At 47.6% G+C, this 15,852-nt stretch overlaps 1 protein-coding gene across 1 annotated transcript in view; it reads left to right on the top strand.

The window, feature by feature from the left end:
• Positions 1–15,852, top strand: part of LOC117045058 (teneurin-4-like) — a 326,243-nt gene that overhangs the window by 226,056 nt on the left and 84,335 nt on the right. The gene's annotated exons all lie outside the window — the stretch shown is intronic.

The raw sequence follows: 15,852 nt of genomic DNA, 5'->3' as shown, positions 1-15,852 counted from the left end.
ATGGGAGTTGTAGTCCCAAAACATCTGGAGGGCCGAGGTTGCCTATGCCTGAGCTAGAATGAGGGTTGGAGACCAGGCATGTGGTGTTGACAAGCTGGGACGTGTGCAGAGGAGGGCGACAAAGATGATCAAGGGTCTGGAAACCCAGCCTGATGAGGAATGGTAGAGGTATGTTTAGCCCAGAAAAGAGGAGACAGGAGAGCCATCTTCAAATATTTAAAGGGCTGTCACATGGAGGATGGAGCAAGCTTGTTCTCTCTTGCTCCGGAGGGTAGGACACGAACCAACTGCCTCTTTGCTTTTCCCAACAACTGGTATTAGAAGCATTACTGCTTCCATCAGGGTTAGTAGCCAAGTCGGAGAGGCTGTGCTAAGGTGCCACAAGACTCGTTGCTTTTGTTGCAACTGAGTAAGGTGGTCACCCATCTGAAAATTGCTGCATTGAATAGTTTTAAAGACTTTTGCAGACTGGCAGACATTATGGAAATATTTGGCCCTGGTGGGGCAGAGAGGGCATCGCTTGATTTAAAAAAATAAAAAAATAAAAATCCAAAGCACTCTTTGAAACATTTGTGGTGATTTAATACTGCTTCTTCTGTCTAAATTGCAAAAAAGAGGCACCCTGCCGTGCTAAAGGAAGTAACCCAGGCAAGCGAGTGGGGGCACCCTTCCGGCAATGTCTCTGCTCAAAATAAATAAATAGATCTGGTTCTGTAGATGGCAAACAGGCTATTTTCAATTTAGCATTTCGGGAATTCCCTTGGGGAGGCTTTATGATGAGCCACTAGTAAAGGTGGGTGGAAAGGGGGGGGGAGACATGCTTCCTTGCTCAGTGTCTGCACAGGAGCCGCTCGGTCGCTTACTGCAAGGTAATTATGATGCTTTACATCTGTCAGATGTTGTAAGGTGTGGGCCTCTTAAGGATCTGCCATGGCCCACTGCTTCTCTCCCTCTCCTGTGATGATCTGGGCAAACATCTGTTCTTCCTCTTACCGGTAGCAGCTTTTCTCTGTATCCAGAAATTGCCTTTTAATTGCCCACACCTTGGCCTGCAATAATAATAATAATAATAATAATAATAATAATAATAATAATAATCTGAAGACAGAAACCCTTTTGTGCATGTACTCCCCTTTTGTGCCCTGCATTTCCCAGTTTGGTGTGGGAGGCAGTTTCGTTTTGTTGCATTGTTATCAGCGTGAGAGCCAGGAAAGTGAACGGTGAGATTTATTATTATTATTATTATTATTATTATTATTATTATTATTATTATTTTATTTATACCCCGCCCATCTAGCCAGGCCTCCCCAGCCACTCTGGGCGGCTTCCAACAGGATATTAAAAACATGGCAAAACATCAGACACTAAAAACTTCCCTAAACAGAACTGCCTTCACATGTCTTCTAAAAGTCAGATAGTTGTTTATTTCTTTGACATCTGATGGGAGAGCGTTCCACAGGGCGGGTGCCACCACCGAGAAGGCCCTCTGCCTCGTTACCTGCAACCTCACTTCTCACAGTGAGGGAACTGCCAGAAGACCCTCAGAGCTGGACCTCAGTGTCCAGGTTGAATGATGGGGGTGGAGACGCTCCTTCAGGTATACTGGACCGAGGCTGTTTAGGGCTTTAAAGGTCAGCACCAACACTTTGAATTGTGCTCAGAAACATGGGTCTTTCAGTTAAGATTTCCCCTCGGCCTGTGACTCTCTAGGTGGCCTCAGGCAAAGAATCTCCTGTCTGCCTCAGCCACCCACCCAGCTGCAATGTGGGAAGAATAACAGCATCCTTTCTTACAGGTGGAGAAGGTGAGAGGATACCCTAAAGTCTTCCTGACCTCCACTGGAGAGAAGGGAGTCGTTGTCACCAAGGTCCCTCTCTGCTGAGGCACCTTCTCTGACCCACAGTAGGAGTGTCTCACTCTGCCATCTTGTCATGCCACCTCCAAAGCAGGCCTCTTGGGTCGCAGCCTTGTTGTTGTTCAGTCGTGTCCGACTCTTCCTGACCCCATGGGACCAGAGCACGCCAGGCACTGCCTTTCTTTCACTGCCTCCCACAGTTTGGCCAAACTCATGCTAGTCGCAGCCTACGTTACTCAATTATTTGCCAGGCACCTTCCTAGGCTCACAAAGATGGTGGTGATCTTTGAAGGCTTTGTGCATTAATCAGATGCTCACTTTAGCCCAGGGGAGGAGAAGAAACTTCTTTCCATTAAGGGGTGATTGCATGTAACCAAAGTAGCTCTAAATCTCTCATTCCTTCCTGGCTGAGTTCAGGCAGTCCCCTTCCTTGTTGACCATTTGGCAAAGACCTTTTCATTTCTACAGGCATTTTAAGCCCTTTTCTTACTTCATGGCTAACTAAACTTTTTACCCGTATTGCATCTTCAGTAACCTTATTGTGCACCGCACAGAGACTATAGCAGTTGAGCACTATATAAATTTGTCGAAATCAGATAAGCAGGCTCTTCACTGGGCAAGGCTGGGTCTTCAGTGGCCTATATCATTCCTAATTCTGTTGGGCAGGAGCAGAAATAAGTTTTGCATGGAGAAGAAAAACGGGCGCAGAATTTGGATACTTTGAGAGCGGGATATGTGTGTGTGTGTGTACATACAGATTAGTAATTGAGTTTCTTCTGTATCTTTTGGACATTTCTGATGTCATTCTCCCACAAGCACACATACACCCTTTTTTATCCTGTTCTTGTAAGCACCATAATATAGTTACAATAAGCAGAAGATATGATTTCACGCCCTGCAAAGAACTGATATATGTCAGCGATGCTGGGGCAAAGATCCAGTCATTATGCTGTTTGGAAGAAAAAGAGATAACTTCATGTTGGAGTGCAGGTAATAGACTTTTCCTCAGTAAACTACATCTGTCACCAGATATTAATGAAAAGTGCACTGGTAGTTATCGGAGCAGGATCTCTGCTGCAAAATAGTATTTTTCCCCTCTGTCCTTTCTCGAGGTGTAATAATGTGCCGCAGTGTTGCAGCCGTCCCTCTGAAGAGAATTTCAGTATTTTGACAAATGTTAGTGAATTAACGCCTTGTTCCACGCCCGTGGGAAATAGCTAAGTATTACTACCACGATCTATCAAACGACAGTGTTGAGACATGGAGAAGAAGCTGCTAACTTTGACCAAGGTTTGGGCCTGGCGGTGTTGGGTAAGGATGAGCGGAAGGCGGACTTATTTATTTCCTTAACCAGTTTATTATACCCCAGTTCGTAAGAGGGATTCTTCACCAAGTGGCATGTGTGTATACTTTGTTGTTGTTGTTTAGTCGTTTAGTCGTGTCCGACTCTTCGTGACCCCATGGACCAGAGCACGCCTGTCTTCATGTGTGTATCCTAGGGGCACAAAAGGTCAACACCCGGTGCTGCCTCAACAGAGCTACGTGCTATGCAGAATTTTGTGTGTGTTTATATTAATATCGGGTGGTTCTGTTGGGTTTTTTTAATTGTGTTGTGATTTGCAACACTGCAAACACGTCCGTGAAATTTAAAAAAGTGGTCTAAAATTGTTTGAATCATAGATTTGCAGGCTTGGGAGGTACCACAAGGTAGGCTTGCCATATTTCTGGGAATTTTTGGACATGTCCTATTTTTGGGGTCCTACATGTCTATCCGAGGGGAAATTTTACATTTTTTAACCAAATGTCCTGAATTTTGGGTTTTTTTTAAAAAAAAATGGTGCACGGGCGGCTGTGGTTCTGGCTCTGGTGTGGGCGACTTGGGCTCTGGCTCTGATGGCTCTGGCTCGGGGGTGGCGAAGGGGCTACCCGGCGATTGTCCTAAAAAAAGCTCCCAGCTTTTGTCGGGATTTTTACCTCTTGAAATATGGCAACCCTTCCGCAAGGGTCTAGTCCAACCCCCTGCAATGCTGGAAACTTTCACCTGACATGGGTCTTGAACCCAGAACCTTGAGATGAAGAGTCTCATGCTTTCAGGTTCCAGAACCCTGTGTGGTAGGCTGTCATGTGAGAGCCGCATTCTACCACTGAGCCACAGCCCCGGTAGTGACAGGAATATAACAAATATAATGATTCTGTGCTGGAAACTGTTACAGCAGTTAAACTCTTAAGGATTCTACCACGAGGCGGAAAACCAGAAGGCCTGTTTACGCGGCCTGATTGAAAGTCAGTCTGTTTTGCACCTGTCAGTCTCAAGCGCACCGGCGTGGCAAAACCTTGGCACGGAGCAAATAGCCATGGAATGGACCATTGAGCGCATTCTGGGCCTCTGCTAGGAGAAATGGCGCGTGTACACGCAGAGTGTTTCAGCCTGTCTTCTCACGTGTGCAAGAGAGCAAATCCCCCTTTTCTCCCTTTTCCACCAAGCAGCGTTTGAAAGCTGGAGCCGCCCCAGACTAGAACTTTGTTTTAATTTGAAGCTTGTAATTAGATGTTGATGGATGGGAAGTCACTGGGCAAGTTCAGCGGCGCTTCCTACTTTGCAGGAAAAGCCAACAATGTTCCCAAGGAGTGCCGGCACTTTTTTAAATTTAATATTAATTCACTGGCATTTGTTTGCACAGTGCCTATGGAACCATGAAGGTTGGCAGGGCTTGATCCCAGGGTTATTTTGGCTGCGTGGGTCCAGTGGTTTCCTTCCCTACCCCCAGTATAATTCTCAGCGCTTTTCTGCTCATGTTTATACAAAGTTTTTTTTTTTCAGTTTAATAAACCTTAGAGAACAAAATAATATTCTGAGGCTGCAGCAGACTCAAAAGCCAGGGATCTCTTTGATAGCAGTTATTCCCAGTGCTTTTTTTCGTTAAAAAATGTTTAGGGGTACTCTCATTTTCCTACTCATATTGAAATACTGCCCCTCAATAAGGCCAAAATTAGATTCACAAATTAGCAAGGATTTTTTTATTCCCCCCCTTTTTTTTGAAAATGCCTGCTCCAAAGGTCTTATCTTACTATACTAGGGATTATATAGCTATATATGAAATTTCATGCATATCGGTTAATATCTTGACCCTCCTCCACCAAAATAGCTGTTCACTTGGCTGTTTTCCTATGTCATGAAGGCTGTAATTTGAGTTCGGAGAACACTTACTGTTCCCAACCCTAACCCTGTGGAAAGCCATCTAATTAGACTTTGAGAGGTTTTTAGGAGGTAATTTAATTATTGTTTGATTATATACCAATGTTATGTATCTGGTGTTAGCCACCATGAGCCCGACTTTGGCCGGGGAGGGCAGGATATAAATAAAAGGGTTTTTTATTATTACTTGTTATTATTCCTTTGTAAGAAAATATGAAATAACGTAAAACCATTTTTGCGGGGGGTGGGGTGGTCAATGGGGGGGGTTGACAAGAAATTTTCCGCACCGGGTACCACCTGACCTTCCCATGCCTGGGGGGGGCGGGGATGACAAAAAAAAATTGCCCCCGGGTACCAATTTACCTAGCTACGCCCCTGCTTTCCCCCAATTCTATCCCACGAGGCCTTTACCATCTCAGCTGTTTATCTAACTCTGCACTATTTAGGGAGGTTCTTTATAACGTATGCGATTTCCTCTTTCTGTCGGCAAATCATTTGGCATGCAATGTGCAGCTAAGGAAAAGGTGGTTAAAGAATGCTCGTCTTAGATTTGGAAATGGCCAGAATCCAGCGTTTAATGGAAAAGGAAGAGAGAGTCTTTATCTGAGAAGGATTTGGTCAGGTCTTCCCGAGAACAGCTCAGCAAAAAAAAAAAGAACACCCTTGAGTAGGTCGTTCGTAATTCATCCATAAGCCTGCACCGCAGCCAAAAGAATTATCTCAGTCCCTAAATCAAGCATGTGTTTTAAGTGTTGCTATAACAGAGGATAGGGAGCTTTTCTTAGCCCAGCAAAAGTCTGTGACATTAAATAATACTGTGGTGCCCTGCTAGACGAATGCCTCGCTAGACGAAAAACTCGCTAGACGAACAGCATTTGTCTAGCGGAAGCTGCCCGCAAGACGAAAAAGTCAATGGGGCTGCTTCGCAAGACGGATTTTTTTTTTGCGCGAAAACCTCCGCGCTCCATTGCCGCTTCGCTAGACGAAAAATTCACTCTACGAAAAAACTCGTAGAACGAATTATTTTCGTCTAGCGGGGCACCACTGTAGTTTGAAACAAACTTTGGTTTGATGTCAGGCGTGGGGAAACAGGCGTGATTCTACAGAAGCTGTGGGACTACAGTTCCCATCATCCCTAACTTCTTGCCAAGCTGAGTGAGGCTGATGGGAGTTGGAATCCAACAGCAGTGGGAGAGCTACAGATTCTCTACTCCTGGTTTAATGTGAATGCATGGCACATTGGTATATAGTGCATGGGTAGCCAAACTAAGGCCCGGGGGCCGAATCCATCCCAATCACCTTCTAAAACCGGCCCACGGATTATTCTGGGAATCAGCATGTTTTTACATGAGTAGAATGTGTCCTTTTATTTAAAATGCATCTCTGAGTTATTTGTGGTACATAGGAATTTGTTCATATTTTTTCCCCCAAAATATAGTCCAGCACCCCACAAGGTCTGAGGGACAGTGGACCGGCCCCCTGCTGAAAAAGTTTGCTGACCCCTGGTATAGTGCATGTCTCACTTCAGCACCACCGCTGCTGCTGCTGCTGCCGCTGCCCTGCCACCAGGAAGGAAGCCAGAGTCTGGCTTGTCATTGTTTCTCACTAAATTGTAACTATGGTTTGTTTATGGTTTGCTGCCTATGGTCTGTTTGGGGAAATGGAACCGCAAGCCCAGAAATCACAGGTGTCTGGCATTTCCTAGTGGCACAGCATAGAAGCAAAGCTAGCAGCACGCAGCAGCAGCAGCATGCAAACTAAACCATTGTTTGCTTTGAACTATGGCAGGCACGTCCAACAGGTAGATCGTGATCTACTGATAGATCACTTGACATCTGTGGTAGATCACTGGCTCCCCTCAACAGCTTTTGCTCCCCTATAAACAACTCAACAATGACCTGAACCCCCCAAAAGGGCTTTCCTTCCTAAAGAAGTACAGCAACTTTTACCTGAACGCCTAAAAAATGGGACTTTCCTCCTCCCTAAAAAAGCTCAATAACTTTGACCCAAACCCCCCCAAAAGGGGGTAGATCACTGCCAGTTTTTAACTCTGTGAGTAGATTGCAGTCTCTTGGGAGTTGGCCACCCCTGAACTATGGCTTAATGCTGGGATAGAGAACCACAGGCACAGGGTTCAATGAGGACCTCCCCAAGCATCACTTCTGGACCTCGGCACTCTTCCCAGGCTGCACACCTCTTCTTCTTCTTCTTCTTCTTCTTCTTCTTCTTCTTCTTCTTCTTCTTCTTCTTCTTCTTCTTCTGCAATCACTCGTAGCCGAGTAAGATTGCCTTCCATAAACACAATTTTAACAATGAGTCCATAAGTGACTGTGGAGGCCAATTCTGGATCCACACGTCCTTCCACAGTGGGGACATAGCTTTGCAGGCGGGAGTTGATTACGGTGAGGGTTTGCCAAGCCTGCCTTCCTCTTAGCACATTTCTCCCTTTCGTCCTGAGTTCAAGCATCTTCAAAGCCCATGACACCTTTGGTAAAGGCTGTTCTCCAGTTGGAGAACATGACCAGTTCAACAAAGCTGATGTTGAAGAATCACTGCTTCAACACTGGTGATCTTTGCTTCTTCCAGTACACTGGCATTAGTTCGCCTGTCTTCCCAAGTGGTGTGTAAAAATTTTCAGAGACACCGTTGATGGAATCTTTCAAGGAGTTGGAGATGGAGTTTATAAAAGTGGTCCATGTTTCACAAGCATACAGTAAGGTTGGTAGTACAATAGCTTTGTAAACAAGCATTTTGGTTTCCCTGCAAATGTCCCGGTCCTCAAACACTCTTGCACTTCAATCGGGAGAAAGCTGCACTCTCAGAGCTCAGGCAATGCTGGATTTCGGCATCAATGTCGGCCCTTGTGGAAAGATAACTGCCCAGGTAGTTAACACACACACCCTTTGGAGTGTATAAATCTGGCTGAAACGTAACTTGGATAATCATAGCTCGTAGCATTGTAGAGTTGGAAGGGATTCTGGCCCTGCCCACTGCTGGCTTTTGGCCTCTGCGAGGTTTCCTTTAATGGAATGTGGCCTTTGCACTGCAGCAGGCTTCATGCTCCTGGTTGAATGTGGTGGTGTGCACCGAGCTCTTGTGAATCCAAAGGGAATATTCTTCCTTGCTGCAAACGTTCACTGCCAAATCCTCTCTCTGTCCCCAAATCCGCAAGCGCTTGGCTTTGCACTTTTTTTCTGCAGAATGGCCTCATCCGTCTTGAGTGGGGTGCCCGGCAAGCCACTTGCCCCAAAGGCGGTGTGTCTCGTCTAGGGTGAATTCCTCACGGCAAGTAGGATTTATGGAGAATGAGTGGGGTTTTTATGACTTGCTTAACATCAGGTTCTCTGGGTCCTGTTAAGAAAATGTCACAAAGCCTTAGGCACTCTGTTCCCACTTTTACAAGCTTCCTGCTCGTGACCCTTGCCGCTTCTCCTATAAAAAGCCACTGTGTTCGGAGAGTGGGCAAATGAGAACTGAAAAGGAGCTGGATATGGGGTGTTGGGTGCTTCCCTCTTAACTGCCTCACCCCCCACCCAGCCCAGGTCTGCATCTTTGTCCCTCTGTGTGTGGGTGGCCTCTTATTGGAGGAGAGAGAACTGCACAGAAAACCCAGGGCTAAGCAAAAGACATGCCGATTTTCTGTACATCTATAGCTATATGTCAGAAATAATGTGTAGCTTTTACGATCTGAAAGCAGACTTTCCTGGCTGCTGCTCCTACTCCATATCAGGCTAATATGCCCTCCCATCCTATTATCAGTGGCAGAGGAAGCCGCTGGATCACCCGGAGTGGCAAAGACGACGTGCACCCGGGGGGGGGCGATCCGCCCAGGGGGTGGGGCGATCCTCCCACGGGGGCACGCCAATCTTCCTGGGGGTCCCATCGGCGATGTGCCGATCCTCCAGGGGGGTTCCAACGCCGCCAGCTGATCGTGCAAGTACTCCTGGCCTGCTCATCGCAAAGCGGCTCCCCCGTCACCCCCCTCCTTCCCTGGTTCTGTAAAGCGGCTCCCGTCCACCCCCCTCTCTCCCTGGCAAAGGGGCTCCCAGCAACACTCCGGCCTTGGTGAGCGACTGCGCATCCAGCAACTGCAGGAGTGCAGCAGCTGCAACTGTAAGGCAGGGTGCTGCGCAAGCGAGCGAGCACCTGTGTCTCCGTGTGTGTGTGTTTGTTTGTGAGTCAGTCTCTCTCTCTCTCTCTCTCTCTCTCTCTCTCTCAGCGATGCCTGCCAGGGGGTGAAAGCGCCACTGTGTAAATACGCCAACCAGCAGTGCAAGCGCCACCATGCCGGTCAGCCTGGGGCGGGGGTTGTCACCCTCCTTACGCATGACACCCGGAGCGCACCACTCCCCACGCCCCCACGTTGCTACGACCCTGCCTAGCATCCCTCCAGTGTCCCGGCTTTCGGTATCCTGGAATGCCTGTCACTTTCACAAAACAAAAAAAAAGCGCCCAGTCTTGCTTGGGCATTCAAAGAAACAAAACAAAACAAAAACCCGGTGAAGTTTTGAAACTGGTAGTTAAAATCAGTGCAGTTTTTAAAGGTTCCACCCATCAGCTTGATTCAAAACAAACATCTTCATCTCTGGAACTGCCATGCAAAATTGGGTGATGATTTCTTACGAGGTGTTCAAATGCATAGAGACAGAGTTTGGGTGGAATCCCAACATAGCACTAAGTCAGTGGTGGCAAACGCGTGCCAGACTTGACACGCAGAGCCCTCACTGCTGGCACGAGCACCACCGGCCCATCCGCGCTGGTTCCCCCCCCCCATTTGTTCTCCCACTCCCCCCCCCCCACGCTACAGTTTGCGTCCGGCAATTGGTCTGTTTTTCAATTTGCTGTTTCAGTGGCCGTTTCTGATTGGGCACAACAGTGTTCGTTTTATAACCCTTATTGTGCTGGGTTTTTTGGCGCTTTGGCAGACGACGATGTCGGTTCTGCACATTAGTTCCAGCGAAGGTATTATTCATCATTAATTTGTGTTCTCTCTCCCCCACAAAAAAGTTCAGCAGCTTAGGAGTGCCCGTCCGCCCCCCCAAAAAAGCAAAGCAGCTTTTGTGACCCCCCCCCAAAAGTTCCAAAACTTTGGTCAGCAGCTCCCCCCAAAAATCTCAACAACTTTGGGCAGCCCCCCCCCAAAAAAAGACCTCAATGAAAAGCTCAACAAATCTGGGCACTTTGCAATAAATAAGTAGGTTTTGGTTTGCAATTTGGGCACTCAGTTTCTAAAAGGTTCGTCACCACTGCACTAAGTGATTCCATTGGCATGATTATTTCTGCTGGCGGATAAGCCCTGCCCTGCTTAATCGATCACATGACACATACCCCATTTGAATGACAATGCCCATCAACTTTGGGGGGACTCAACTCCCTCAAATATTTTATGGGGGGGGACGAAGGGACCCCAGCCCCTAGGAGTTGGCTCCTGTGGTAGATGCTCTGTACATAGCTGTCAAGTTTTGGATTTGAAAATAAGGGATCAGCAGTCTCACCTATCCCGAGGAAAGTCACATGTCAGTGGTGGGCGGAGCCAGAAGCGAAAATGGGTGGAGCAGCAATGTAAACTCCAAGCGGGCTCGGGCTCGGAGCGGAGCAAAGAGGAGGGCAGCCAGCAAAGAGGAGGGCAGCCATGTGCTCCGCGCGATGGAGCCCCATCGTCTTCTTGTCTGATCCCATCAAAACAGGACAGGAAGCAGCAGCTGCTCAAAGGCAGCCAGGCTCCGCCCGCCAGCTAACCCTATTGGCCGGCTGAGGGGCTTGGTGGCAACAGATAGGGGCTGATGCAGGGGGAGGAATACACCCCCCTGTAAGCACGGGAAACGGCTCCCACTTGCTTTGAGGGCTGAGGCCTTTCTCTCCAAGTAGGCAAGGTCTTCCCACCCAGTCCCTGGCCAGCAGGGGAGGAGCTGCTTCCATTAAAACGGGAAATTTAAGGGAAATAAAAAATAAGGGAGAGCAGCAGGAAACTGCTTGAAATAAGGAAGAATCCCAGGGAAAACGGGATACTTGACAGCACTGGCTCTGTAGGGAAGGGTTAATTGTGTCCACTTTTCAAACTTCCCTAGTACTGCACTGCACTGGACCTCCTCTGCACCAGTTTTCTGTATTCTTTGAGGTGGTTAAATGCTACGTCAGTTTTGCTAGCTGGTTCTGAGACCAAGTGAGAGGTCCAGGCATCTTTAAGTCAACAGATGGCATACTGGTTGAGGGTATAACTCCTCCCAGTGCCAGATATTCTGGGGGCCCAACCCTGCAAAGGAGTGTTGCAGCATGAGCAATTCCACTTGCGCCAGGATGCTTGGCATCATTTCGGCAGCCCCCATTTCATGTCACGATGATTCACGCAGATGACTGGAGCCTGCACCTGTTGCCATTGGGGAGGCAACGGGAAATCTGTCAGTTTCTCAGAGTTAGGGAATTATATGGCCCTTATGCTTGAATTTACTGGTAAACATCGGAACTGAATTATATGCTTTTCCGTCGAAATCCATTTTTAGTCATTTTCACAACACCCGTCTCTGCTGGATCGGTGCTGACTTGCTCGTTTCCTGGAGGGGCTCGTAGTTCTTTAAGATGCAGCCCAAGAGCTTCCTGGCATTAGGAAATTAAACGGTAGGGGTGAGCAGGAAGAATTAGACAAGGATGCCTTCCTTATTGGCAGTTACTCTCTTTATTCCCATTGTCACAACAAGGGGAGCGTTGCTCTTGAATAACCCGCTGATAGATTCCAGATGGCAGTTGGAAAAGTGAGGATGCAGTTTCATAAAGCATCAGGTAGACGCTAGGTGCCCCAAAGTGCCACTTTGAGATTTGTTTGCCAGGGTGCCGCAGGCTAAATTATTAGTTTTTCATACCCTGCAAAGTCCGAAGAAGGGTTGGTGACATCTTGAGCGTACAAACCCAGAACCCCACATGTTCTGTTCTGTTCTGCTGTTGCTGTGCAATTCCCATCAACCCCAAGGAGTGTATTTGCTCTTCGGATTACATTTTTAAATGTCATGGCACTACTGTTGGAGGTGAGCCTTTGAGCTGAGGCAGCCTCCGCCCCAGCAGTGTTGGGTGGGGTTGGAGGGAACCGGAGTCCAAATATCTGAAGGGCAGCAGGTTGGGGACGGAACCTCCTTCAAAACAATCCTTTGTGGAAGTATTTCTCCTTGAGAGGTTATCCGTAAAGTCCTTGTAATCTCAGAACTACAACAGCTTGGAGCAGGGCTTTCAGTGTAACTGCCCCAGTTATCTTATACGGCCTTGGCCCAGTATATCTAAAGGAGCATCTCCACCTGCATCGTTCAACCCAGATACTGTGGTCCGGCTCCGAGGGCTTTTTGGCAGCTCCCTCATTGTGAGACGTGAAACTACAGGAAACCAGGCAGAGGGCCTTCTCGGTAGTGGTGCCTCCCCTGACCTTCTGATCAGCAACCCCAAGAGGCTGAGTGGTTTAGACCACAGTGCCACCTGCTCCAACCACTGCTCCAACAACTGAACCCCACTGGCACCCTAAACCCATCTTTGGAAAGTTTCATTGGTACTTTTATATATATATATATATATATATTCAGTTGTTTTAAATGTATGTTTTACAGATTGCCTTGAGACTCCTGGGAAAGGTGATGCATAATTTAAGAGAATAATAACAACAACTTATTGCCTTTGGTCATGTGGGCGCAGCCGCCGTTGCTCAAGAGTTCCAAACATTGCCTCTCTCTTCATGAACACTCAGCCTGAGTCCTTTCTCCCAGCCCTGGTCCCCTCTGTACCCAGACTCAACACCCCTTTCTATCCAGCCCTTTGGCTAGACCTCACAAATGGATTTTAAATCAGGCCATAAAAAATAGAAGAGGCAAGTCGTCTGGAGAGTCGGGGTGCGCAGTTTGCGAAACAATCTACTTTTGGTCCTCAGAGTCGAAGCCACTCGTCTCCCCTTGTCTCTCCTTTTGTACCCTCATTTATCTCTGTTTCTCCCCCCCCCCTTTTTAAAGGGGGGGGGGAGAAAAGACATTAATTTTCATAAGAAAAGGTAGCCGGGCCCTGCAGATTAACAACGTGTCTCGTTTTCTGTGGTAGTCTGTCAAACGAGGCAAAAGCTGGGGGGGGGTTGGGTAGGGGGGGGAGCATAATGGCTCTTTAATTGGACCCCGCTTGTTCAAAAAGGTATATGTGTGTGTGTAGGGGATCTGCCTCTTCGTTCCCATGGCCTTGCAGACCGGCCTCTGAGCATAATGCCAATTAAGAGGGAAATAAAGGATATGCAAAGTGGTTGGGGGGGGAACGGGGGCTCAACTGGAATTGCTCCTTTTGTGGCTAAAACAATGGGGCCCTCAGCTGGGGGGGGGCGAGAGAGAAGGGCTTTCTGCTTAGGGCTCCTTCCCGCCCTGTCTCTGACAGGGCTTTGCTGAAGATTGACTGCTGAGCAGGCCAGCGCTGGGGTCGCACGAAGCTGCAGCTTTTTGGAGAGCTCTCTGCATGGCGGAATCGAGTCAAGAGGCCGCCGGTTCCTTCTGCCCCTTGGCTTCTGACTTTTGTGTGTTTTTCCGTGGTCGGAGGCAGTAATTCCTCTGCACACTGGTTGCCGGACAGCGCAGCTGGTGGTGGTAGTGGGGAGCTCTTGAAGTCGGGTCAACCTTGCCAGTTTCCTACAGGCATCTCAGACCCTCCAAGTGTCTCAATTTTCCAGGGACAGTTCTGGATTTACAGAAGCCATCCCGGTTTTTTATTTGATCCCAGAATGTCCTGTTTTTCCTTGGGACGTCCCTAGAAATCTTGGAGGCTATGGAGGTTTCCAACCCCTGAGCCATCTGAAGGCAAAATCCTGTATAGGGAAGTTTTTTTTTTAAAAAAAAAAGTTTAATGTTTTATTATGTTTTTATATACTGGTATGTTGGAAGTCTCCCAGAGCGACTGGGTCAATGCATTCAGATGGGTGGGGTATATACGGTATGTTGTTGTTGTTGTTGTTGTTGTTGTTGTTGTTGTGGAATAGGATGTCCCTATTTTTACCAGAGAAATGTTGAAGGGTATGGCAACTGGTGGGCCACTGAGAACAGGATGCTGGACTGGTAGGGACATTGGTTTGATCCAGCCAGGACCTTTTTATGTCCCATATCAGAGGTGAGCAACCTCTGCAGACATTGCTGATCTGGAGTCACTGGGAATTGCAAGCTGCACCCAGGCCCTGCCTATAGGGATCACTTGGGAAGTGTACTGGAAGAAGCAAAGATCACCAGTGTCGAAGTGATGATTCTTCAACATCAACTTCGTTGGACTGGTCATCATGTTGTGCGGATGCCTGGTGATCGTCTTCCAAAGCAACTAATCTATTCCGAACTTAAAAAGGGAAAGCGTGATGCTAGCAGTCAACAAAAGAGGTTTAAAGACAGTCTCAAGGCAAATCTTTAAAAAAATGTAGTATAAACACCAACAATTGGGAAACACTTGCCTGCGAGCGCTCCAATTGGAGAACAGCCTTTACCAAAGGTGTCGTGGGCTTTGAAGACGCTCAAACTCAGGACACAAGGGAGAAACATGCTAAGAGGAAGGCACGCCTGGCAAATCCACACTGGCATCAACTCCTGCCTGGAAAACAATGTCCCCACTGTGGAAGGACGTGTGGATCCAGAATTGGCCTCCACAGTCACTTACGGACTCATTGTTAAACCCGTGTTTATGGAAGACAATCTTACACGGCTACAAGCGATCGCCAAAGAGAAGAATAGGGATGCAAACAACCTGTCTATTCTGTTCTACAGATTTCCGCATCAGTCTGCAGGTTGTTTTTAAATTAACCAAGCATTTTAGCATTCATTTTTTTCCTATGCACTTTTTTGCCATTTTCTGTAATACAATTCAGTTTGTATAATATGTGCATTTTCATGCTTCCCTAATATGCATTTTCGTCTGCATTATATGGTTAGAGAACAGCATCACAAACTTCTTAGAAGTGCAAATTTCAGAGAATAGTCATCATTCGGTTCACATATTCCTTTGGGAATGGCAAAGGGGGTAGTTTTGTATGAAAATTGTGAACTTAGCCAAATTTGTCTCACATATCAGCCTGCGCAGCTTCTGAGAACCCAGGAAAGGCCCTTCTGTCTGCCCTACCAAAATTGGATGCATATTTGGCAGGAAGTCATCTGTGGTGTCTACACTCAAACTCTGAATCTCCTAGAATCATAGAACCATAGAATCCTAGAGTTGGAAGAGACCACAAGGGCCATCCAGTCCAACCCCCTGCCAAGCAGGAAACACCATCAAAGCATTCCTGACAGATGGCTGTCAAGCCTCTGCTTAAAGACCTCCAAAGAAGGAGACTCCACCACACTCCCTGGCAGCAAATTCCACTGTCCAACAGCTCTTACTGTCAGGAAGTTCTTCCTAATGTTTAGAAGAAGGTTGGCTGTTCGAATCCTCGCGACGGGGTGAGCTCCCATTGTTTGGTCCCTGCTCCTGCCCACCTAGCAGTTCGAAAGCACGTCAAAGTGGTACCGCTCCGGCGGGAAGGTAAACGGCGCTTCCGTGCGCTGCTCTGGTTTGCCAGAAGCAGCTTAGTTATGCTGGCTACATGACCCGGAAGCTGTACGCCGGCTCCCTTGGCCTATAGAGCGACCCCAGAGTCGTCTGCGACTGGACCTAACGGTCAGGGGTCCCTTTACCTTTACCTTTAGTCCTTATGTTACATATGAGGAGTCCCTTGCAGGAGATCTAGAAACCAAAGGCTTATATGGTCCAGGAAATAAAAAGCCCCAGGAAAACAAAATCCTTCCTTCCCAGGGTCATCGCAAGAGCTAGCTTTCCTAGCAGG

The sequence above is a fragment of the Lacerta agilis genome, chromosome 4, assembly GCF_009819535.1.
Source record: "Lacerta agilis isolate rLacAgi1 chromosome 4, rLacAgi1.pri, whole genome shotgun sequence".
In the NCBI taxonomy this organism is placed as follows: Eukaryota; Metazoa; Chordata; class Lepidosauria; order Squamata; family Lacertidae; genus Lacerta; species Lacerta agilis.
Note: the sequence above shows the minus strand (reverse complement) of the source record. Positions and strands in the feature narration are given on the sequence as shown.